This window comes from Stenella coeruleoalba, assembly GCF_951394435.1.
Source record: "Stenella coeruleoalba genome assembly, chromosome: 2".
NCBI classification, from domain to species: Eukaryota; Metazoa; Chordata; class Mammalia; order Artiodactyla; family Delphinidae; genus Stenella; species Stenella coeruleoalba.
This window is the reverse complement of record NC_137147.1, coordinates 28,530,946-28,557,670: the sequence shown is the minus strand read 5'-3', so window position 1 is coordinate 28,557,670 and position 26,725 is coordinate 28,530,946. Positions and strand designations below refer to the sequence as shown.

General features: G+C 37.8%; 1 protein-coding gene across 8 annotated transcripts in view; it reads right to left on the bottom strand.

Annotated features, from left to right (window-relative positions):
* Nucleotides 1-26,725, bottom strand: part of NUMB (NUMB endocytic adaptor protein) — a 176,915-nt gene that overhangs the window by 115,814 nt on the left and 34,376 nt on the right. The gene's annotated exons all lie outside the window — the stretch shown is intronic.

Below are 26,725 nucleotides of genomic sequence, written 5' to 3'. Positions count from 1 at the left end.
TGCAATCATATAATTGCGACAGATGCTGTTTACTGGCTACCCAAAAAGCCACTCCCAAATCCTTCCGCCCTCCTTGCCTCTCTATAGAGGCCAAAAGGCTAACTACAGTTAGAGGTGTCCATATAACCCAATTTAGGCCCATGAGACATTAGAAGCACTTCTGAGCAAGTCACTTCTAGGAAAGCTTTTGCTTGGCCTGGATCTTTTGCCTTCATCCTTAATTGTGCGTGGAAGGCTAGAGCTACAGTAGTTATCTTAGGACCATGTAGGCCAAGCAAATCACAAAGATATGGGCCCCAACATTGTTGAGTCACTGAAGCAACATGAGCAACTGCCTACTTCCAGACTTCAGTAAGAAAAACAAACTTCTCTTTGTTTAAGCCTTGTAGTCAGATTTTTAATTACTTATAGTTTATACAATCCTTATATATCACCGTATCAGAAACTCTACAACTTTAACGGTAAGTAATAAATTAGCCTGACAAAGTTCTAACCTCCTGATAAGGACTATTCTAATGAGTATCTGCTCACAGACCTGTAGGAAGTCTGAGCTGAGGGAAGAATGAGAGAGAACAAGAATGTAGAATCAGGAAGCTCTCTAGGCTCTGAATTGCACACACTGTAAGAGCCCAGACTCTCAAAATAACCACCAAGAGCATATCATCAGGAGAGCCATCTCCTTGAACAATAACTTAAGCCTTCAAGAGTCAATTAAAGCCCTGGAACATTAAGACTACTGTCCAAAAAAACCTCATACTGTTAATATTCTTAGGTATGATAATGGTATTGGATAATGGTACTATTCTTTCAACATTCTTATACATTTGAAGGTTTCATAATAAAAAGTTGGTGTTAATGCTAATTTCCTGGTTTGGATATTGTGCTATAGCTATGTAAGATGTAACCACCGGAGGAAACTGCGTAAAGAGCACACAGAACCTCTCTGTCCTCTTTTTACAACTTCCTACGAATTTAAAATTATATCAAAATAAAATGTTAAAACAAAACGCTGGGAAGACTTCCAGTTTAGTAATAAACACACACCTCTCTTTATCTCCCACTGAACTAAACTATAAAGCCTGGACAGAATGCATGAAGAACTATTTGAATACTGTGAAATGTAAATATTACAGGTAGATCTGGGAAGAGCACCAGAATTTAAAGTATCACCTAACTTGCTGTGAGTTTACCATTTTTCCCCTCTAGTAACCCCCAGCCTGCACTCAACACAACCCAAAACCCAGAAGTGAGCACTACCTGTGCAGGCAGCGAGATACAGGAGAAACCCTCTAGCTCTGGCTCAAAGCCAGAAAAGGGAACTCCTAAAGTGCAAAGAAAGTGGAGAAATCCACTTGGGTATTTTTTCTTTCTCCTTTCTCTCTCATGTCCCAGTCCCCAGGTCTTCTGTGGTGGGTGCAACAGCAACAATAGCAAGATCAACTGGGAATGGAAAGCCTTCAGGAGTGAAAATTGTGAGGGGAACATTCCTCTCCATTCAATGGAGCCCTGCCTCCAAATGGGCAGACCAAACTCCATTGTTTTCTTCCTTCTCTCTCCGTTCTCAAGAAAGTGACTCCATAAAGTTGTTTATGAACTCCTGAGCTCACACTCAACCTGTGTAGGTATGAATCTGATGCTAATTAACATAGTAAAATTTTTGAAAACTGAGAAAATGAGTAGACCTCCACCCAGATCCCAGACTGACCAACGAGTGGAACACATATGGGACAGATCTGACACTGACAAAGCTCTGAAAACTGAATTGACATTGGAACCACAACCCACAGAATGCTAAAACAAAAATATCAACATTTTCCACAGACTTTAACGAAAATCTAGAATCTCATTACATAATACTCAGAAGGTCCAGGATACAAACCAAAATTACTCAACATAAGAAGAACCACAAAAATCTCTGCTCACATGGGAAAACACACCACCAATGAAGAGATGAACTTAGATGTGGGAATTATCTCACAAGGACTTTAAAGCAGCTATTGTAAAAATGCTCAAATGAACATCAAACACTCTTGAAATAAATGTTAAATTAGAAATCATTAGCAAAAAATTACAAGACATAAAGAAGAACAAATTTTAGAACTGAAAAATCAAGTAACCAAAAGCTGTGAATAAGATTTCAATGTCCTTTGAATTAAAATATACTTTTTCTTTCCCTCCCATTTTAATGTTTTCAAAAAAATCAAACTACTGAAATACGTTCAGTCTAAAAAAAAAGAAAAAAAGGAATGAAAAAAACTCGGAAACCATTCATCTCACATAATGAACCAGGAGGCACCTACCACTCTTCTTCCTCATCTTTAAGCAACCCCTCAATGTAGACTGACCTCTTTTCAGACTCCAACTTACCTAAAATCCTACTCAATCACAGGACACCACTCAAATGCCATATCCATGAAGCAAGTAAGAAAGAACATTTCTCACCTATAAACTCAAGAAGTACTATAAGTTGCACACTGAAATTTGGCATCTATGTTAAGAAATATAATTTCTTTTTTATAGTTATTTACAAGTTCCATCTCTTCTAAAAGATTTAAAATGCTTTCAGACCATGAAGTTTGGCTCCCATCTCTTACCCACCTCAACATCTTCACTGAATTAATATAAATTTGTTGAATTTAACTTCAATTATTAAAAGATCTTTGAAACAAAATGTACTGAATTAAAGAACTTTGAGCTACATCAAAATTTTCAGTTTCTCTGTTTTAGTTTTGTTTATGAATCAAAACCTACATAATCTACAGAATGACAAATCATTATTTTTCACAAAAAAATGAAACAAGGATTTACTGTATAGCACAGGAAACTATATTCAATATCTTATAATAATCTATAATGGAAAATAATCTGGAAAAATATATATATATAACTGAATCACTTTGCCATAAACCTGACACTAACACAATATTGTAAATCAACTATACTTAATTTTTTTAAGAAATGAAGAAACATGTAATATGGAAAAAGAGACATATTCTTACTCCTTTTCTTACAAAAGTTTCTTTTAAAAGAGAAAAGAAATAATATTATAATTTAGTCCCCCAATAGGCAAATAGAACACAAAGGAATTTAGATATAACTTGTTAGGATAAAACAGTTGAAGTTGATCCTTTAAAATGGGATTAACTTAAAAGTTGTAATAACCACCTTCAACTTTAAACAAACGGCTGTAATGCTATCAATTATTGCCTACTCTCAAATTTCTTATCTATACACAACAATGCCATACTATAAAACAGGCATAGAAGGTGACCATAAAATCAACTTTCCCTTCTACCCCCCAGAAGTCCAATTTAACATCTATCCTTTGGGCTAAAAATTATAGACAGTTCACTACAAGTAAAAGACACCCAAATCAGTACTATGGGCAGTGGAAAGAGCACATCCACTCTTTGGAATTAATCCTGGATTTAAATTCTCATTCTGGCTTTCAAAGTCATTTAACCAGTCTAGGCTTCAGTTTCCTCATCTGTAAAAACATCTACCTCATTCGGATTAAATAGGAAAGTATATACGTGGCTTAACATAGCAACTGGTATACAAATAAATGCACAGTAAACAGCAGTTGGTATTATCATTTCACCACTGGCAGAACCACTGAGAAAATATTCTTTTTCCAGCTCCTCCAACCCTTAGTTGTCCTGCTCTACACAGGAATTCTGATATCATTCATTCTGTTTACTAATGAAAATCTTAAACCCCTAAAGTGACTAAGTACCAAAAGTCGTCTTCCTCTGTGCCTGAGATCGAAGTATCAGCAGGCTTGAAGAACCTTTTGAAGAAACAAACCGAACTTCTAACAGGACAGAAGTCTCAACATATCACCTGACTGTCCTGAAGCCTTTCCATTAACAATTGCTACTATCCTTTCCAAACAAATTAACGCCCCTTTTAAAAAGCAAAACTTCTCCTAATGTCCACTAGAGAGTGTGGTATCACTTGTTTTCTAAAAAAAGGCAAGACTCAATTTAGAAAATAGGGAGGGAAGCTAGATTTCTAAATGACTCAGAAAATGACAGAATTAGAAAATTCTGGGAATTCCTTGGCAATCCAGTGGTTAGGACTCAGTGGTTTCACTGCCATGGCCGGGATTCCATCCCTTCTGGGGGAATTAAGATCCCGCAAGACACGGGGGGCCGCCAAAAAAAGAAAAAGAGAAAATTCTGCACCTAACAATAACAAGGAATATCCAAATCTTGCTAGTCTCTGGATATAGGAAAATCATACAAAGGGGGTGGGGGGAAGTACCCAATTACATATTTTTAAAAAGAAAAAATTTAACCTAACCTACTTAACCTATAGTGAAAGGCTACTCCCCTGCTTTAATTTCTTAGTAAATTCAGATACCAAATATCGATTGTTTTCAAGTTGGGACATATATACATTTCTAAATTTCACTGAACAAACTAGAGTTGGTGGGTACAAGTGGTTAATAAATCAAACTAATTGTTGGTTAACACTATGATTGATAACAATAAGTAACATTTATACATGCCAAGCACTGCGCTAAGGCTTTTAGATGCACTGTCACATAATTCTTAGACCCATGAAAATAATTCTTTTAATAACATACAAGGTTGTTATACTTCCACAAATTTTTATGCAGTACTTGTTAACAAAGACACCAAATTTTATATCTTTCCGACACACATCTGACAGATAACAGAACCTCTGGCTCACAATGAACTAAAAATACACCAACAGCCACTGAGGAACTTCTAAAACCTTCCCCTATTAATGAAAAAAATTTTTATGCGTTTAAGAAATATTTACTCAATACATTTTCTGGGTAAGTCACAACCCACATAAAATATTATGGAAAATAGCAGAACATGACCTCAGCAAAGTTCTAGTACAATAAGAAACATACAGAGATAGCCTCATCCACCAGTGGGCAGACAGCAGAAACAAGAAGAAATACAATTCTGCAGCCTGTGGAAGGAAAACCACATTCACAGAAAGACAGACAAAATGAAAAGACAGAAGATTTTGTACCAGATGAAGGAACCAGATAAAACCCCAGAAAAACAACTAAATGAAGTGGAGATAGGCAACATTCCAGAAAAAGAATTAAGAATAATGACAGTGAAGATGATCCAGGACCTCGGAGAAAGAATGGAGACAAAGATCGAGAAGATGCAAGAAATGTTTAATAAAGACCTAGAAGAATTAAAGAACACCTAGAAGAATTAAAGAACAAACAAACAGAGATGAACAATACAATAACTGAAATGAAAAATATACCAGAAGGAATCAATAGCAGAATAACTGAGGCAGAAGAACAGGTAAGTGACCTGGAAGACAAAACGGTGGAGTTCACTGCCACGGAACAGAATAAAGAAAAAAGAATGAAAAGAAATGAAGACAGCCGAAGAGACCTCTGGAACAACACTAAACGCAACAATATTTGCATTATAGGGGACCAAGAAGGAGAAGAGAGAGAGAAAGGACCCGTGAAAATATGTGAAGAGATTATAGTCGAAAACGCCTCTAACATGGGAAAGGAAATAGCCACCCAAGTCCAGGAAGCGCAGAGAGTCCCAGGCAGGAGAAACGCAAGGAGAAACACGCCAAGACACACAGTAATCAAATCGACAAAAATTAAAGAAAAATTATTGAAAGCAACAAGGGAAAAACGACAAATAACATACAAGGGAACTCCCATAAGGTTAACAGCTGATTTCTCAGCAGAAACTCTACAAGCCAGAAGGGAGTGGCAAGATACACTTAAAGTGATGAAATGGAACAACCTACAACCAAGATTACTCTACCCCACAAGGATCTCATTCAGATTCGATGGAGAAATCAAAAGCTTTACAGACAAGCAAAAGCTAAGAGAATTCAGCACCACCAAACCAGCTCTACAACAAATGCTAATGGAACTTCTCTAAGTGGGAAACACAAGAGAACAAAAGGACCTACAAAAACAAACCCATAACAATTAAGAAAATGTTAATAGGAACATACTTATCGATAATTACCTTAAAGGTGAATGGATTACATGCTCCAACCAAAAGACACAGGCTCACTGAATGGATGCAAAAACAAGGCCCATATATATGCTGTCTACAAGAGACCCACATCAGACCTAGGGACACATACAGACTGAAAGTGAGGGGATGGAAAAAGATATTCCACGCAAATGGAAATCAAAAGAAAACGAGAGTAGCAATATTTATATGAGATAAAATAGACTTTAAAATGAAGAACGCTACAAGAGACAAGGAAGGACACTAGATAATGATCAAGGGATCAATCCAAGAAGAAGACATAACAATTATAAATATATATGCACCCAACATAGGAGAACCTCAATACGTAAGGCAACTGCTAACAACTATAAAAGAGGAAATCGACAGTAACACAATAATAGTGGGGGAGTTTAACACCTCACTTACACCAATGGACAGATCATCCAGACAGAAAATTAATAAGAAAACACAAGCTTTAATGACACAACAGACCAGATAGATTTAATTGATATTTATAGGACATTCCATCCAAAAACAGCAGATTACACTTTCTTCTCAAGTGCACTTGGAACATTCTCTAGGACTGATCACATCTTGGGTCACAAATCAAGCCTTGGTAAATTTAAGAAATGTGAAATCATATCAAGCATCTTTTCTGACCACAACACTATGAGATTAGAAATCAATTACAGGGGAAAAAACGTAAAAAACACAAACACACAGAGGCTAAACAATATTTTACTACGTAACCAAGACATCACTGAAGAAATCAAAGAGGAAATCAAAAAATACCTAGAGACTAATGACAAAGAAAACACGACGATCCAAAACCTATACGATGCACCAAAAGCAGTTCTAAGAGGGAAGTTTATAGCAATACAAGCCTACCTCAAGAAACAAGAAAAATCTCAAATAAACAATCTAACCGTACACCTAAAGGAACTAGAGAAAGAACAATAAACAAAACCCAAAGTTAGCAGGAGGAAAGAAATCATAAAGATCAGAGCAGAAATAAATGTAATAAAAACAAAGAAACCAATAGCAAAGATCAATAAAACTAAAAGCTGGTTTTTTTACAAGATAACCAAAACTAATAAACCATTAACCAGAGTCATCAAGAAAAACAGGGAGAGGACTCAAATCAATAAAACTAGAAATGAAAAAGGAGAAGTTACAACAGACACAGCAAAAATACAAAGCATCCTAAGAGACTACTACAAGCAACTCTATGCCAATAAAATGGACAACCTGGAAGAAATGGAAAAATTCTTAGAAAGGTATAACCTTCCAAGACTGAACCAGGAAGAAATAGAAAATATGAACAGGCCAATCACAAGTAATGAAATTGAAACCGTGATTAAATATCTTCCAACAGGGCTTCCCTGGTGGCGCAGTGGTTGGGAGTCCACCTGCCGATGCAGGGGACACGGGTTCGTGCTCCGGGCCAGGAGGATCCCATGTGCCGCGGAGCGGCTGGGCCCGTGAGCTATGGCCGCTGAGCCTGCGCGTCCGGAGCCTGTGCTCTGCGGCGGGAGAGGCCACAACAGTGAGAGGCCCGCGTACCGCAAAAAACAAACAAAAAAAAAAGTTAAAATATCTTCCAACAAACAAAAGTGCAGGACCAGAGGGCTTCACGGGTGAATTCCATCAAATATGTAGAGAAGAGTTAAAACCCATCCTTCCCAAACTCTTCCAAAAAATTGCAGAGGAAGGAAAACTCCCAAACTCATTCTACGAGGCCACCATCACCCTGATACCAAAACCAGACAAAGACACTGCAAAAAAAAAAAATTACAGGCCAATATCACTGATGAACGTAGATGCAAAAATCCTCAACAAAATACTAGCAAACAGAATTCAACAACACATTAAAAGGATCATACACCATGATCAAGCGGGATTTATCCCAGGGATGCAAGGATCCTTCAATATACGCAAATCAACCAATGTGATACACCATATTAACAAACTGAAGAATAAAAACCATATGATCATCTCAATAGATGCAGAAAAAGCTTTTGACAAAATTCAACACCCATTTATGATAAAAAATCTCCAAAAAGTGGGCATAGAGGGAACCTACCTCAACATAATAAAGGCCATAGATGACAAACCCACAGCAAACATCATTCTCAATGGTGAAAAACTGAAAGCATTTCCTCTAAGATCAGGAACAAGACAAGGTTGTCCACTCTCACCACTATTATTCAACATACTTTTGGAAGTCCTAGCCATGGCAATCAAAGAAAGAGAAATAAAAGGAATACAAATTGGAAAAGAAGAAGCAAAACTATCACTGTTTGCAGATGACGTGATACTATACATAGAGACTCCTAAAGATGCCACCAGAAAACTACTAGAGCTAATCAATGAATTTGGTAAAGTTGCAGGTTACAAAATTAATGCACAGAAATCTCTTGCATTCCTATACACTAATGATGAAAAATCTGAAACAGAAATTAAGGAAACACTCCTATTTACCATTGCAACAAAAAGAATAAAATACCTAGGAATAAACCTACCTAGGGAGACAAAAGACCTATATGCAGAAAACTATAAGACACTGATGAAAGAAATAAAAGATGACACAAATAGATGGAGAGATATACCATGTTCTTGGATTGGAAGAACCAATACTGTGAAAATGACTATACTACACAAAGCAATCTATAGATTCAATGCAAATTACCAATGGCTTTTTTTTTTTTTTTTTTGCAGTATGCAGGCATCTCACTGTTGTGGCCTCTCCCGTTGCAGAGCAAGGCTCCAGACGCGCAGGCCCAGCGGCCATGGCTCACGGGCCCAGCCGCTCCACGGCATGTGGGATCTTCCTGGACTGGGGCACGAACCCATGTCCCTTGCATCGGCAGGCGGACTCTCAACCACTGCGCCACCAGGGAAGCCCCCAATGGCATTTTTTACAAAACTAGAACCAAAAAATCTTAAAATTTGCATGGAGACACAAAAGACCCTGAATAGCCAAAGCAGTCTTGAGGGGAAAAAAAAGGAGCTGGACGAATCAGAGTCCCTGACTTCAGACTATACTACAAAGTTACAGTAATCAAGACAATATGGTACTGGCCCAAAAACAGAAATATAGATCAATGGAACAGGACAGAAAGCCCAGAGACAAACCCACGCACATATGGTCACCTTATCTTTGATAAAGGGGGCAAGAATATACAATGGAGAAAAAACAGCCTCTTCAATAAGTGGTGCTGGGAAAACTGGACAGCTACATGTAAAAGAATAAAATTAGAACACTCCCTAACACCATACACAAAAATAAACTCAAAATGGATTAAAGACCTAAATGTAAGGCCATACACTATCAAACTCTTAGAGGAAAGCATAGGCAGAACACTCTATGACATAAATCACAGCAAGATCCTTTTTGACCCACCTCCTAGAGAAATGGAAATAAAAACAAAAATAAACAAATGGGACCTAATGAAACTTAAAAGCTTTTGCACAGCAAAGGAATCCATAAACAAGATGAAAAGACAACCCTCAGAACGGGAGAAAATATGTGCAAATGAAGCAACTGACAAAGGAATTATCTCCAAAATTTACAAGCAGCTCATGCAGCTCAATATCAAAAAGCAAACAACCCAATCCAAAATCGGCAGAAGACCTAAATAGACATTTCTCCAAAGAAGATATACAGATTGCCAACAAACACATGAAAGAATGCTCAACATCATTCATCATTAGAGAAATGCAAATCAAAACTACAATGCGGGCTTCCCTGGTGGTGCAGTGGTTGAGAGTCCGCCTGCCGATGCAGGGGACTTGGGTTCGTGCCCCGGTCCGGGAGGATCCCACATGCCACGGAGCGGCTGGACCTGTGACCCACGGCCGCTGAGCCTGCGCGTCCGGAGCCTGTGCTCTGCAATGGGAGAGGCCACAACAGTGAGAGGCCCGCATAACGCAAAAAAAAAAAAACTACAATGCGATATCATCTCACACCGGTCAGAACGGCCATCATCAAAAAAATCTACAAACAATAAATGCTGGAGAGGGTGTGGAGAAAAGGGAACCCTCTTGCACTGTTGGTGGGAATGTATATTGATATAGCCACTATGGAGAACAGTATGGACGTTCCTTAAAAAACTAAAAATAGAACTACCATACAACCCAGCAATCCCACTACTGGGCATATACCCTAAGAAACCCATAATTCAAAAAAAGTCATGTACCTCAATGTTCACTGCAGCTCTATTTACAATAGACAGGACATGGAAGCAACCTAAGTGTTCATCTACAGATGAAGGGATAAAGAAGATTTGGCACATATATACAATGGAATATTACTCAGCCATAAAAAGGAAATGAAATTGAGTTATTTGCAGTGAGGTGGATGGACCTAGAGTCTGTCATGCAGAGTGAAGTAAGTCAGAAAGAGAAAAACAAATACCGTATGTTAACACATATATATGGAATCTAAAAAAAAAAAACAAAAAAATGGTCATGAAGAACCTAGTGCAAGACGGGAATAAAGATGCAGACCTACTAGAGAATGGACTTGAGGACACGGGGAGGGGGAAGGGTAAGCTGGGACAAAGTGAGAGAGCGTATGTGCACATATACACTACCAAACGTAAAATAGATAGCTAGTGGGAAGCAGTCACATAGCACAGGGAGATCAGCTCGGTGCTTTGTGACCAGCTAGAAGGGTGGGATTGGGAGGGTGGGGGGGAGTGAGACGCAAGAGGGAAGAGATATGGGGATATATGTATATGTATAACTGATTCACTTTGTTATAAAGCAGAAACTAACACACCATTGTAAAGCAATTATACTCCAATAAAAACGTTAAAAAAAAAAAAAAAAGGACACATGCATCCCAATATTCATTGCAGCACTATTTACAATAGCCAGGTCATGGAAGCAACCTAAATGCCCATCGACAGACAAATGGATAAAGAACATGTGGTACATATATACAGTGGAATATTACTCAGCCATAAAAAGGAACGAAATTGGGTCTTTTGTAGAGATGTGGATGGATGTAGAGACTGTCATACAGAGTGAAGTAGGTCAGAAAGAGAAAAACAAATATCGTATATTAATGCATATATGTGGAACCTAGAAATATGGTACAGATGAACTGGTTTGTAAGGCAGAAATAGAGACACAGATGTAGAGAACAAACGTATGGAGACCAAGTGGAGAAAGTGGCGGGGGTGTGGTGGTGGTGGGATGAACTGGGAGATTAGGATTGACATATATACACTAATATGTATAAAATAGACAACTAATAAGAACCTGCTGTATAAAAAAATAAAATTAAATTTAAAAATTAAAAAAAAATACAAATAACAGAAGTATACATACTAGAAGGAATAAATCACTATACATAAAATATCCTACAGGAATTATCAGGACAAAAGATAAGTTTTGGCAGGGATAAAAACATCTAGGGGGTATTCCCTGGTGGTCCAGTGGTTAGGACCCCATGCTTTCAGTGCTGAGGGCAAGGGGTTAATCCCTGGTTGGGGAAGTAAGATCCCAAAAGCTAACAACAGCAACCAAAAAAAAACATCTAGGGAGGGAGTAGTGTTTAAACCAGGTAGAAGCATAGAACCTAGGATGACAGGACCTGGGTTACAATACCAAACTCACCAATTCACTCATTCAACGTACATTTATTGAACAGTAACTCTGTTCTAAGCCTTGGGATAAAGAACTGAGTAAGTCTTGTCCCTTAAGTAGTTTCATTTATTCAGAGAAACAAACACAAAACACTGTAAGTGTACTTAAACTCTTTAAAGGGAGCTAGAGAACACAGAATAAAAAGAAAAAAAAACAAAAGCTTCCTGGTAAAGCTAATTTTTAAGCTGAGTCTAGAAAAATAATCATTCCTAACACTGAATTATTAAATGATCAAACTTTGCCACTAAAATATTTACTCTAAGAGGATATCTATTTATCTTACCTGAAAACTATTTTTGGAACCACCCTATATGAAAAATTAAACCTCTTCCTTTGCTCTACTGAACAGTGGTTAAGTGGGATGGCTCTAGAGCCAGATTTTGCTCAGGTTTGAGTCACATGCCCTTTACTTATGTGAATATTTGAGCTTCAGATTCCTCGGCTGTCAAATGAGGATAACAACAGTTCCTACCTTATGAACTTGCTATGAGGATTAAATGAGTTAATACATGTAAAGGATTTAGAGCAGTACTTGGCACACAGGAAAAGGTCAATCACTCTTTGCTATTACTATTACATTTACCAGACCTTAATTAAACTCCTATTATGCACCAAATAGTATGCAGTGTGTGATACAAGAAAAATCAAGATAAACTGATCTCCAATTTTCAGTCTAAATTTTATTAAAAGTCTCTTAACAAAGATTTATTTCCTGTGATATCAACTATTGAAAATAGAAGGCAGCATGGCCAATCTAAAACCAATCTAAAGCTTATCAGGTCCAGTTATAAGCCAGGGGGATCTAGCCTAGTTTTATTAGATGCAAGCAGGGTCTAATAAACTAGGATGAGGCAAGTGAGGTACCCTAGCACAAAATTTAAGGTGGCACTCACTCTCAGGGTCATGCAAGTGGCTCACCCATGAAGCTACCACCCATTCATTTATTCAACAAGTATCGGATGAATAGGCCCATTCCTTGTCCTCAGGGAGGTAGCAGTGCAGTGAAGATACACTAATAAATAATTGCAATTTAGTTTGAGAGTTGCTATAATAAAGGTACATGCTAGATACAGAGGTATCATAGAAGATGAAGTGGTTAAACTGACTTGGGTAAGCCAGGAAGCAATTCAGAGAAGTGATTTAGCTGGAGCTTAAATAATTTATCATAGTACCCCCAAGAGGCTAAAGGTGGGCAGCAAATAGCATTCTAAGCAAGGGGAATAGTTATCAAAAGCTCAAAGGCAGAATTTACTGAAGGAACTACAAGGAATATGGTGAGAATAATCTAAAAGGAAGCAGTGGGCTGTAAAACTGAAGTGGTAGCTAGAAAGCAGATAAAGTTCAGGCCCATAAGGTAAGGCTCCTTAAACACCACATTTAGGAATTTATTTCACAAGTAGTAGGGTTTATTTATGAGTGGTAAATCAGACCTGTGACTTAGGATAATTCTGGTTATTTTCTGACTGTTCTGGACTAGAACAGTGACCTCCAAACTTTTTTGATCCTGTACCCCATTACCAAAAATTTTGAGCATATCCCTCAATGTGTGTGTATGTATACTACATCTAGACATTACTATAGTCACATATTAAACACATAAGTAGAAAATGTTTAAAGGATGAGATGATAAATATAATGATATAAATATAATAACGGTCAAGAAGTGGAAGCAATCAAAACATCTATCAACTGATGAATGAATTTTTTAAATGTGCTATATCCGTACAATGGAATACTATTCAACAATGAAAAGGAACAATGCTTCTTGATACATGCTACAATATGGATAAACCTCAAAATCATTAAGTGAAAAAGGCCAGACACAAGACCACATATTGATGTGTGTATGATTCTATTTATATGAAATCTCCAGAAAAAGCAAATTTGTAGAAATGGAAAGTAGATCACTGACTACCTGAGGCTGGAGGTAGGAACAAGAATTGACTGCAAATGGGCACAAGGAATTTGGTGGGGGGGAAGGAGGGGGTAATGAAAATATTCTAAAATTGAATTTTGGAGATGGTCATATAACTTTGTAAGTTTACTAAAAGTCACTGATCTGTACACTTACAACAAGTGAATTTTGTGGTATATAAATTACAGACATACCTTGGAGATATTGCAGGTTCAGTTCTAGACCACTGCAATAAAGCAAATATCACAATAAAGGCATACAAATTTTTTGGTTTCCTAGTGCATATAAAAGTTATGTTTATTATATGTAGAACAAATGAACAAACAACAAAACAGAAACAGAGTTACAGACAGAGAGAACAAATAGGTGGTTGCCCTAGGGGAGGGGATGGGGAGGAAAGAAATAAGTGAGGGAGATTAAGAAGTCTAAACTTCCAGTTGCAAAATAAATGAATCACGGGTATGAAATGTACAGTGTGGGGAACACAGTCAATAATTTTGCATGGTGACATATTGGAACTAGACGTGTCATTGTGATCATTTTGAAATGTACAGAAATATCAAATCAATATCTTGTATAACAGGAACTAACATAGTGTTGTAGGTCATCAAAAACAAATAAAACTCATAGGAAAAAAGAATCAGATTTGTGGTTACCAGAGGCAGGAGGGTATAGGGAGGGGGAATTACATGAAGGCACTCAAAAGGTACAAACTTCCAGTTATAAGTACTAGGGATGTAATGTACAACATGATAAATATAATGAACACTGCTGTGTGTCATAAATGAAAGTTGTTAAGAGAGTAAATCCTAAGCGTTCTCATCACAAGGAAAAATTTTTTTCCTATTTCTTTAATTTTGTATATATATATGAGATGATGGATAAGTTTCACAAAACTCACTGTGATAATCATTTCATGTTATAGATGAGTCAAATCACTATGCTGTATACCTTAAACTTATATAGTGCTGTATGTAAATTATGTCTCAATAAAACTGGGAAAAAGTTATTTTTTCACTATACTGTAGTCTAAATATTTAGAGTGTACAACAGCATTATGTCTAAGAAAACAATGTACATACCTTAATTTAAAAATACTATATTGCTAAAAAATGTTGAACATCACCACCAATGCAACCAAAGAACCAACATGATGATGTTTCCTCCCACCGTGAAAAGAGGAACCAAGGAGAGTTACTTGGAAGGAGAGAGACGGAGAAACCAATCTAGTTTCCAGTCATCATGTTAGAACCGAGCACTCCCTTCCCTGTAGTAAGAATTGTAAGAAATCAGGAATTGGAGAGCCCTTGATTATCGAGAAGTTCAATGATAAATTGAGAGGATGTACTGGGTGGAAGTTTGGACTATATGTTTGTTTTTTTCTTAATCCTTTACACAGTTGAGATTGTCAATTTCCAGACATATCCATTCACATTTTCAACATTATAAAAGAATTCAGTGAGGTCCTTACTCTCTGGGTAGGGAGTTTACTAAATCACTATTCTCACATGAAAGCATCTGCTCTGTTAATGATGCACATGGATTTTAGGTTCCTTAGAGGAAAGAACCCTTCCCAGCAAGTGGGGCCTCTTGGTAGCTGGAGGCATCCATCAACCTTATGACTGCCCACTACATGAAAGTGGACCAAGCCATGATCATCTTCCAACATAAAGATTTCAAGTGAAAATGTTAAGTGTTTTTGAAACATTACTCTTGGAAGGAATTTCTTTCCAAAAATCTCTTTATGAAAAGAAATGTTATTAAGGGTTTTTGTTTTGTTTTGTTTTTAAAATAAATATTGCCCAAAATAGCCAAGCTGGACAACCTTGCCCTTCATTAACATTGCAGTATATTTGCATTCGTCCATCCTGACCCCAGAGCAACTGGTTCAGAAAAAAATGAGGTTACTCAACTTTACCTCACTTTGGTACAATTGCAACAAATTCCCCTACAGAAGATTAAGAATTTAGGTTGGCACAATGGCCATCAACATTTAAGTTCCAATAGGTATGCAGTTTTGCCCTGTCCAAAGCAGCCTGACTCTGATAGGATGGCTGAGTGATGTTCCTAAGGGCAGGAGATGGGCCCTGAGTTATTTAAGGATCCTATTACCCCACCAGGGGAAACAGACATGAGACAGAGCAAAAAGCATGTGTAGGTGGAGAGAATGATCTGGTGAAGTACGAAGCCAATCTTTGAGTTTCCTGATTTCCCATCATGTCACTGGGCCCTCTGGAACCAATCCAGTAGTGTAAAAAAAAGAATCAGCACCCACTGCAAGACCTGGTTCTAAGATGTTAGGTCCAGAAACATCACTAGTATTTGGTCTGTCTTTGTCAACTTACTCAGGTGACAGAATGAACTTTCATTAACCACTCTCCAGAAAGCGTGAAACTTTATTTTCCTTCTTATTTGAGTAAACGAATTATTCAGGATGATCTATTACCTTGTTAAGGATTCTGGACATCAGTGGATTTCATGTCATTTAAAAAAATTCTGAAATATTTATTTTTCAACAGTGTCGTGTATTTTAACATCATACTGTGCATTTAAAAAATGAAAAACAAATCATGTAAAAACAATACTATATTGCTAAAAAATGTTAAATATCACCTGATCCTTCAGTGAGTCATCATCTTTTGAAACAGTAACACCAAAGATCACTGATCACAGAACACCATAACAAATATAATGAAAATGAAAATATCTGCAATATTGTGAGAATTACCAAAATGTGACACAGAGACATGAGGTGAGCAAATGCTGTTGGGAAAAACAGTGCCAACAGACTTGCTCCATGCAGGGCTGCCACAAACCTTCAATCTGTAAAAAATGCAGTATCTGTGAAGTACAACAAAGCAAAGTGCAATAAAATGAGGTATGCTTGTATTGTCAATAAATCTACCTAAAAATAAGAAATAAATATAATTAAAAATTTTTAATGCAGATATCTATGCAAAGCAAGTTCCTAATAGACTAGAACACAAAGCTGGCAGTAAAAAGGCTGGTTGGGGGCCTATTTGACAGTTGAAAGACATCAATGACACCTAAATGCAAGACAATGACAGTGAGAATGCAAAGAAAAAGACTTGCTTAAAGTTAAAATGCAGAGCAAGACTATTAAATTATTCACATCACAAAATCATCCTGAGATTCCATGTTTAGCAGGTCCATATTACACTGATAAAATAAATGACAATATTCTTATTAATCTTAAAATTCCAAAGATCAGACCCAATCAACACTATCTCAGTTTTGCTCTGGCAAAAAGAGTTAATTTCAATACAGTACCCCAAGCTCTGGGAAATTCCTTCTTATGGCACTGTCATCACTTTCCAGACTTAATTTGCAAGCTGCTCAAGCCTCTAAAAGTTCTCCTCTACTTTTTCTTAATCAACATGTCACGAATTGGGTAAAATGCAATTGCTGAAAATGGCGCAGTTTTATGATATGAATAACCAGGTTTTTCTTATATAGTTAATGGACTCAGAAAATAACACATTTTTCATTCAATCACGTTTTTCTGTGAAACAGTTCTTAATAAATATTAACTAGTATTAACATATTCAAAAGGATGAGATATAATGTAAAGAAATATAAATATCCAAATATCCCGTTAGGGCTTCCCTGGTGGTGCAGTAGTTGAGAGTCTGCCTGCCGATGCAGGGGACACGGGTTCGTGCCCCGGTCCGGGAAGATCCCACATGCCGCGGAGCGGCTGGGCCTGTGAGCCATGGCCGCTGAGCCTGCGCGTCCGGAGCCTGTGCTCCGCAACGGGAGAGGCCACAACAGTGAGAGGCCCGCGTACCGCAAAAAAAAAAAAAAAAAAAAATCCCGTTAATCTTTAATTCATCCTTCGCTGCTCATTCTAACCCTGGTTTTATTGAGCACTGAGTTTTCTAATTTACCTTTAACCACTGCCAGAACTGGACTTTCCTGATGTTTATCGCTTTAAGACTCTCCAGAGATTCAAAGATATCAAAATTCTCAAAGGCTCCCTTTTCTAAAGATTAAATTATCCCAACGGGAGAGGGAGCTCTGACTTCCTTCTACTGTAGTCAGAAAAGGCTCTTAGGATTCACCTTTCCTGTAAATTTAAATGGTTCTCTGTGAGTCGGAGTTAATAGATAAGTTTTCTCTTCCATAGCTAGAAGATAAAAGAAAAACATCTGTGCAAAGTATCTCTAATGTTAATGTTTACTGATTAACATACAATCTGTGCCCTTATAAACAGAGGCTTATGTCATGAAGTTTTTACTGTCAATCCTCTGACACAGACTGTTCAATCAGTCAAAGTAACTTGGAGTTAGTAAACTTCCAAATTCTCTCAGAAGCTAACATTTTTTAAATATTATGATCAGGTTAAAACCAAGACAAATTTATATCTCTACTGATATAATATAAAAATGGCCAGTCATTATGAATGACTAAGCTCTTATAATATGCAGAATTGGGCTTCCCTGGTGGCGCAGTTGTTAAGAATCCACCTGCCAATGCAGGGGACACGGGTTCAATCCCTGGTCCAGGAAGCTCCCACATGCCGCGGAACAACTAAGCCTGTGTGCCATAACTACTGAGCCCGCGCTCTAGAGCCCACGAGCCACAACTACTGAGCCCATGTGCCACAACTACTGAAGTCCTTGCGCCTAGAGCCCATGGCCCCACAACAAGAGAAGCCATGGCAATGAGAAGCCTGCGCACCTCAACAAAGAGTAGCCCCCACTCGCCGCAACTAAAAAGAAAGCTGCACGCAGCAACAAAGACCCAACACAGCCAAAAATAAATTAATTAATTTAAAAAAAAACCACCTTTAAAAAATAATAATATGTAGAACTTCCAATTTACTGAATTGATAAAAAAGAAAAGTTAGTATTCCACATAATGTGAAACATCACCATATGCATCAAAAGGCAAGACCTCCTTGGCAAAATGTAGAAAATAGCCTAGCCTCCATTAAACATTGTAAATAGTTAAGCATAAAAAAATAATGTCCTGCTACATAAAAGAATAAAATTAGCACACTCCCTAACACCATACACAAAAATAAACTCAAAATGGATTAAAGACCTAAATGTAAGGCCAGACACTATCAAACTCTTAGAGGAAAACATAGGCAGAACACGCTATGACATAAATTACAGCAAGATCCTAGAGAAAAGGAAGTAAAAACAAAAGTAAACAAATGGGACCTAATGAAACCTGTAAGCTTCTGCACAGCAAAGGAAACCATAAACAAAACAAAAAGACAACCCTCAGAACGGGAGAAAATATTTGCAAACAAAGCAACTGACAAAGGATTAATCTCCAAAATATACAAGCAGCTCATGCTCAATATCAAAAAGCAAACAACCCAATCCAAAAATGGGCAAAAGACCTAAATAGACATTTCTCCAAATAAGATATACACATTGCCAACAAACACATGAAAGGATGCTCAACATCACTAATCATCAGAGAAATGCAAATCAAAACTACAATGAGGTATCACCTCACACCGGTCAGAATGGACATCATCAAAAAATCTACAAACAATAAATGCTGGAGAGGGTGTGGAGAAAAGGGAACCCTCTTGCACTGTTGGTGGGAATGTAAATTGATACAGCCACTTTGGAGAAAGTATGGAGGTTCCTTAAAAAACTAAAAATAGAACTACCATATGACCCAGGAATCCTACTACTGGGCATATACCCTGAGAATACCATAATTCAAAGAGAGTCATGTACCACAGTGTTCACTGCAGCACTGTTTACAATAGCCAGGACATGGAAGCAACCAAGAGTCCATCGACAGATGAATGGATACAGAAGATGTGGCACATATATACAATGGAATATTACTCAGCCATAAAAAGAAACAAAATTGAGTTATTTGTAGTGAGGTGGATGGACCTAGAGTCTGTCATACAGAGTAAGGTAAGTCAGAAAGAGAAAAACAAATACCGTATGCTAACACATATATATGGAATCTAAACGAAAAAAAATGGTTCTGAAGAACCTAGGGGGAGGACAGGAATAAAGATGCAGATGTAGATAATGGACTTGAGGACATGGGGAGAGGGAATGGTAAGCTGGGATGAAGTGAAAGTGGCATGGACATATATACACTACCAAATGTAAAACAGATAGCTAGTGGGAAGCAGCCGCATAGCACAGGGAGATAAGCTTGGTGCTTTGTGTCCACCTAGAGGGCTGGGATAGGGAAGGTAGGAGGGAGACGCAAGAGGGAGGAGAAATGCAGATATATGTATATGTATAGCTGATTCACTTTGTTATACAGAAGAAACTAACAAACCATTGTAAAGCAATTATACTGCAATAAAGATGCTAAAGAAAGTTATTATGAAAAAAAAAAAAAGAATGTCCTGGGGGCTTTCCTGGTGGCGCAGTGGTTGGGAGTCTGCCTGTCAATTCAGGGGACAAGGGTTCAAGCCCTGGTCTGGGAAGATCTCACATGCCGTGGAGCAACTAAGCCCATGTGCCACAACTACTGAGCCTGTGCTCTAGAGCCCGCAAGCCACAACTACTGAGCCCATGTGCCACAACTACTGATGCCTGCATGCCTAGAGCCTGCACTCCGCAACAAGAGAAGCCACCACAATGAGAAGCCCGTGCACCGCAACAAAGAGTAGCCCCTGCTCACCCCAACTAGAGAAAGCCCGCGTGCAGCAACAAAGACCCAACACAGCCAAAAATAAATAAATTTATTTAAAACAAAAATAATGTCCTATTCAATACTGTACTAGACATGCTAGCTAGAGAATTAAGCAAGAAAAAGAAACAGAAGGAATCCAAATTATAAAGAAGTAAAACTATCTCTGTTCTCAGATATCTTGATTCTACATGTAGAAAACCCCAAAGAATACACACACACACGCACACACACACGCATTAGAGCTAATAAATGAAATTAGCAAAATTTTCAGGGTACAATATCAACATACAAAATCAGTTGAGTTTCTGTATAAGGTTGACCCTTGAACAACACAGAGGTTAAGGGCACTACCCTCCATGCCATCGAAAATCCATGTAAAACTTTATAATCTGCCTTACATATCCGCTCCTCCCAGTCCGAGGTTCCACATCTATGGATTCAACCAATCTTGGGTCTCATAGTATTATATGCATTTATTGAAAACAATCCATGTATAAATAGACCCTTGCAGTTCAAACCCATGTTCTTGTTTTTGTTTTTAATTGAAGTATAGTTAACTTACGCTTCAGGTATACATCAAAGTGATTCAGTCAAACCCATGTTGTTCAAGGGTCAACTATACTAGCAGTAAAATATCCAAAAAGGCAATTAAGAAAACAATGCCATTTATAATAGCATCCAAAAGAATAAAATACCTAGAAATAAGTTTAACTAAGACTTCTGTACTGAAAAAAACTACAAAGCACTGTTGAGAGAAATTAAAGACCTAAATAAATGGAAAGACATTCCATGCTCATGAACTGAAGAACTTAATATTGTTAAAATGGCAATACTGGGACTTCCTTGGTGGCACAGTGGATAAGACTCTAAGCTCCCAACGCACAGGGCCCAGGTTCTATCCCTGGTCAGGGAACTAGATCCCACGTGCATGCCACAACTAAGAGTTCACATGCCACAACTAAGGAGCCCACATGCTGCAACTAAGGAGCCCACCTGTCACAACTAGGGAGCCCGCCTGTCGCAACTAAGACCTGGTGCAACCAAATAAATAATTTTTTTTAAAATGGCAATACTACCCAAAGCAATCTACAAATTCAATGCAATTCCTCCCAAAATTCCAACAGCCTGTTTTTCAGAAATAGAAAAGACAATCTTGAAATTCATATGGAATCTCAAGGGGTCCCAAACAGCCAAAACTATCTGGAAAAAGAAGAACAAAGTTAGGGGCTTCCCTTGTGGCACAGTGGTTGAGAGTCCGCCTGCCAATGCAGGGGACATGGGTTTGTGCCCTGTTCCGGGAGGATCCCACGTGCCGCGGAGCAGCTGGGCCCGTGAGCCATGGCTGCTGAGCCTGCGTGTCCAGAGCCTGTGCTCCGCAACAGGAGAGGCCACAGCAGTGAGAGGCCCGCGTACAGCAAAAAATAAAATAAAAAAGAACAAAGTTAGAAGACTCACACTTCCTCATTTCAAAACTTAACTACAAAGCTACAGTAATCAAACAGTATGGTACTGACATAAGGATAGACATATAGATCAGTGGAAAAGAATTGAGAGTCCAGAAATAAATCCATATATCTATGGCCAATTGATTTTCAACAAGGATGCCAAGACCATTCAATGAGGGAAAGAATAGTCTCTTCAACAAATGGTGCTTAGTCAACTGGATAACCATATGCAAAAGAATGATGCTGAGCCCTTACCTCACGCCATATAAAAAAAATTAACTCAACCTTACACCCTATACAAACATTAACTTGAAATGGATCAAAGACTTAAATGTAAGACCTAAAACTATAAAACTCTTAGAGGAAAACATTGGCGCAAAGCTTCATGACATTGGACTTGGGAATGAGTCCTTGTATATGACACCAAAATCAAAGGCAACAAAAGTAAAAATAGATAAATTAGACTACATCAAAATTAAAAACTTCTGCTCATCAAAGGGCACAATCGACAGAGTCAAAAGGCAACCTATAGGAAAAATTGTCTACAAAACTTATATCTGATAAACAGTTAATACCCAGAGCTCCAACAATGCAACAACAAAGAAAACCAAACAACGTGATTAGAAAACAGGCAAAGGACTTGAATAGATATTCTCCACAGAAACTATATTTATATTTGTATAATGGCCCACGAGCACAGGAAAAGATGCTCAGGTGGCTCAACATCACTATCATTAGAAAAATATAAATCAAAAGTACAATGAGATACCACCTAGCACCCGTTAGAAAGGCTATTATTTTTTTTTTTTCCCCAAGCTTTAATTCCAACTGGAGCTGGCCGCTCAGGGGAGAGAAGATGACACAGAAGGAATCAATGCAGACTTCCAGAAGTGATGGGGCCAAGGAGGCAAGCAACATTTACTGAATGTCTAGACTGTGTCAGGCCATCCTAACATTTAATACTGAATGATAGAAGGACAATTGTACCCTTCTAACAGATGAGGTTAACAAATGTGCTCCAGGTCACATGGGTATGAAGAGGTGGGCTCCCCACCAGCACTCACTCCAGTATATCTGATCAAAAGTCCATGCTTTTTGCATAGAAAGGCTATTACTGAAAAACAAACAGAAAATAACAAGTGTTGGTGAGGATATGGAGAAACTGAACTCTTGTGCATTGTTGGTGAGAATGTAAAATGGTGCAGACACTATGGAAATGGTATGGCAGTTCCTCAAAATTTAAACATAATTACCACAATTCCACTTTTGGGTATACACCCAAAAGAACTGAAAGCAGGGGCTCAAAGAGGTATTTGTACACCAGTATTCATAGCAGCATTATTCACAGTAGCCAAAAGGCGGAAGCAACCCAAGTGTCCATCAAAGGATAAATGGATAAACAAAATGTGGTATATACAATGGAATATTATTCAGCTTTAAAAATGAAGGAAATTCTGATACATGCTACAGCATGTATGATCCTTGAGGACATCATGCTAAGTGAAATAAGCCAGTCACAAAAAGATAAATAGTGTATGATTCCACTTACATGAAGTACCTAGAGTGGTCGAATTCATACACAGAAAGTAGAATGTTAGTTGCCAGGGGCTAGAGGGAGGGAGGGAATAGGGAGTTGTTTATTGGGTAGAACTTCAGTTTTGCAAGGTTTAGAGTTCTGGAGATTGGTTGCACAACAATGTGAACATACTTAATACTACTGAACTGTACACTTAAAAATGATTAACATGGGGACTTCCCTGGTGGCGCAGTGGTTAAGAATCCACCTGCCAATGAAGGAGACACGGGTTCGAGCCCTGATCCGGGAAGATCCCACATGCCGCGGAGCAACTAAGCCCGTGGGCCACAACTACTGAGCCTGTGTGCCACAACTACGTAAGCCCACGCACCTACAGCCCATGCTCCACAACAAGAGAAGCCACTGCAATGAGAAGACCGCACACTGCAATGAAGAGTCGCCCCTACTCACTGCAACTAGAGAAAGCCCACGTGCAGCAACAAAGAACTAATGCAACCAAAAGTAAATATAAAATAAAAAATAAATTTATAAAAAGAAATTATTAATATGGGGACTTCCCTAGCAATCCAGTGGTTAAGACTCCATGCTTCCAATTCAGGGGGCACAGACTTGAGCCCTGGTCAGGCAACGAAGATCCCACAGTCGTGCAGTGCAGCCAAAAAAAAAGATTAATATGGTCAAATTTTGTTTAAATACTTTATTTATTTATTTGGCTACATCAGGTGTTTAGTTGCAGCATATGGGATCTTTCTTTTGCGGCACATGGGTTCTAGAGCACGCGGGCTTAGTTGCCCCATGGCATGCGGGATCTTAGTTCCCCACCCAGGGCTCGAACCCACGTCCCCTGCATTGGAAGGCGGATTCTTAACTACTGCACCACCAGGGAAGTCCCCAATATGGTCAATTTTATGCTAGGTCAATCAATTCCTTGCCACAGATTTTAAATACTTTCGTTAAACATTTCATATATAAAAGGTACCATACCTTTTAATAATGGGGCACACACAAGAAGAAAGTCACACAACTTCTGTTTTGCCAAAAACCTGAATGAGCATGAACTGAACGCCATTTGTTAGAAATAAGAATCTCACCAAAAGATAATGGTAAGCAGGAGAACCACCGACCCCAAAGAAATATGTCTGCCTTCCACAATTATTCAAAATTCTTTTTGCGTTTTAAAAGAATATTTACACAGACATTCATATTTACAAGAGAACCTCATCATTTACCTCCTTCCATGAATTGAATAAAGTACCACAGACTAAACACCACCATATTTGCAATTTCTATATGGTGTTTTAGGAGTTTCCATTGTCTTTTGTTTTAGCTTCAGTCAGAAAGCAGTATCTCACTTACTTAAGGGATTTTTATCCCCTCAGGCATTGGCCTTGTGGAAAGGAGGCAAGGCAAAGTATTCAATAAACCTGAAGATGTTATCAGCAATTCACCTATTCAGACTACTTAAACGCAAAAGTGGGCTAAAAAAATGCTTAAAACAAAAAAGGCAGCAAGTTAGTTGCTTAAAGACTTTATATATGTTCGTACATATATGCACATATTTTGTTGTTGTATAAGATACACTATTTTATAATATCTGTAATCATTATTCCCAATCTAATTCTCCTGGAAACCATCTCATCTTGTTTTTAAATGCCAAGAAAAACAAAAACAGCTTTCCCAATTATTGTACCTTTTGAACTAAAATATATTATTTCACAAATTCAGTCAATTCTTATTATTCACAGTTGAGAGAAAAACGATTACCTCTATTGTCACAATAGCTGGCTCAGTCACTTTCCATTGTAAAGTATCTATCTACCTGTGAGTAGTGGGGAAATAGTAATGAACCAACTCAACTGAATTAGGCTCATTATAACATAAATCAACTAGAAATGGGAAAGCATCTAGACAGCAAGAAAATGTTCTGGGTCTAAGAGATAACGAGACGCTTGCTCCCTAGAACTTATTTCCCAGCTATAGTGAATGGATCAACACCCTCATGTAACGCTTAGAAGATTATCTAAAAACATCCCGTTACATCCAGAAATTGAGTATTAGCTATATTGAAAATTGCCACAGATCTATATAATTTTATATAATTATATAAATGTCACAATTTATATAATTGGTAAGTGTGATCAATAAGACAACCAAATATTCTATAACTTTCCAAGTTTTACTGTCACACTGAAAAAATATTTTCCTATTTAGCGGAAGTTTAGCAGGTAAAAAAAATCCTGAAAAAGATTACATAGTTTTTCTTAAAAGAAGCAGAGAGACAAACTTGATACATATGATGATAACACTGGCACTAATTTCTCAAATCTAAATACTGTATTGGAAATCACTTTCCCAAATAATTCTCAAATTATTAAAATAAACAAGGAAAAAAAACCCCAAGTAAACTTTGAACAAAAATAACCAGCATTTTCTAAAAAACAACAAACCCGAACTACAAATCTTATTTTGCATCTTGTGTATAAATTTTTGTCTCTACTTTTGATTATAGCAGTATGCTGCTTTGTTGATACGCAAGAAAATTAAAAATCTATTTCACTTCTTCCTGTTTGGGCATCTTATTTTCAATATCATATTCTAGTAGACAAGAGCACAAAAAATTCTTATTGGACTCATACACCATAATTTCCTGCAAATATCCTAGTTTTTCATTTATTATACCCATGTTTATATTCTTTATCTTAAAAGTAATACAAATTGTGGCAGATTATATCATCCAAAAATGGCTACAATGGCAGATTCCATCCCATATGCTCTTATAAATTGATGTTGATACTCTTCCCTTCAAGTGGTGGGGTCTATGTCCAGCCCCTCCTCTGAACCTGGGTGGACCTTTATGACTACCTCAACCAACAAAAAAAGAGCAGAGTAACACTAGGTGACTTCCAAAACTAAGTCAAATATGCCATGTAACTTCGCCTTGCTCTTTTGGGATGCTCTCGCTTGGAACCCACCATGCTGTGAGGAAGCCAAGCAGCCAAAAAGAGACGTCATCTGCAAGTGTTCTGGCCTACAGAGAGCATTAACCACCAGACACATGAGTGAGCAAGCCTTCAAATGATTCAAGGGTGGGAGGGAGACACGAGAGAGAGGGGATATGGTGATATAAGTATACGTATAGCTGATTCACTTTGTTATATAGCAGAAACTAATACAACAATGTAAAGCAATTATACTCCAATTAAGATGTTAAAAGAAAAATGATTCTAGCTCCCAGCCATTGAGCCACCACCCTCCCTCCAGCAACCCCACCTCACACCACTTCTTAACAGAGACAAGCTGTCCCCACCAAGCGAGCCTTGCCCAAATTGTGGATTCATGAGCAAAATAAATGACTGATGTGTTTCAAACCACTAAGTTCCAGTGTTTTGTTATGCAACAATAGGTAACTAACGCAAGTGCATAAATACAATTTGGAAAAACATACAAAAAGAAAAACATTTTAATTACCCTAAGTTTCACCACTGATAACATTTTGACACATATTTTACAATCAAGAAAATGTTTTGCCCAC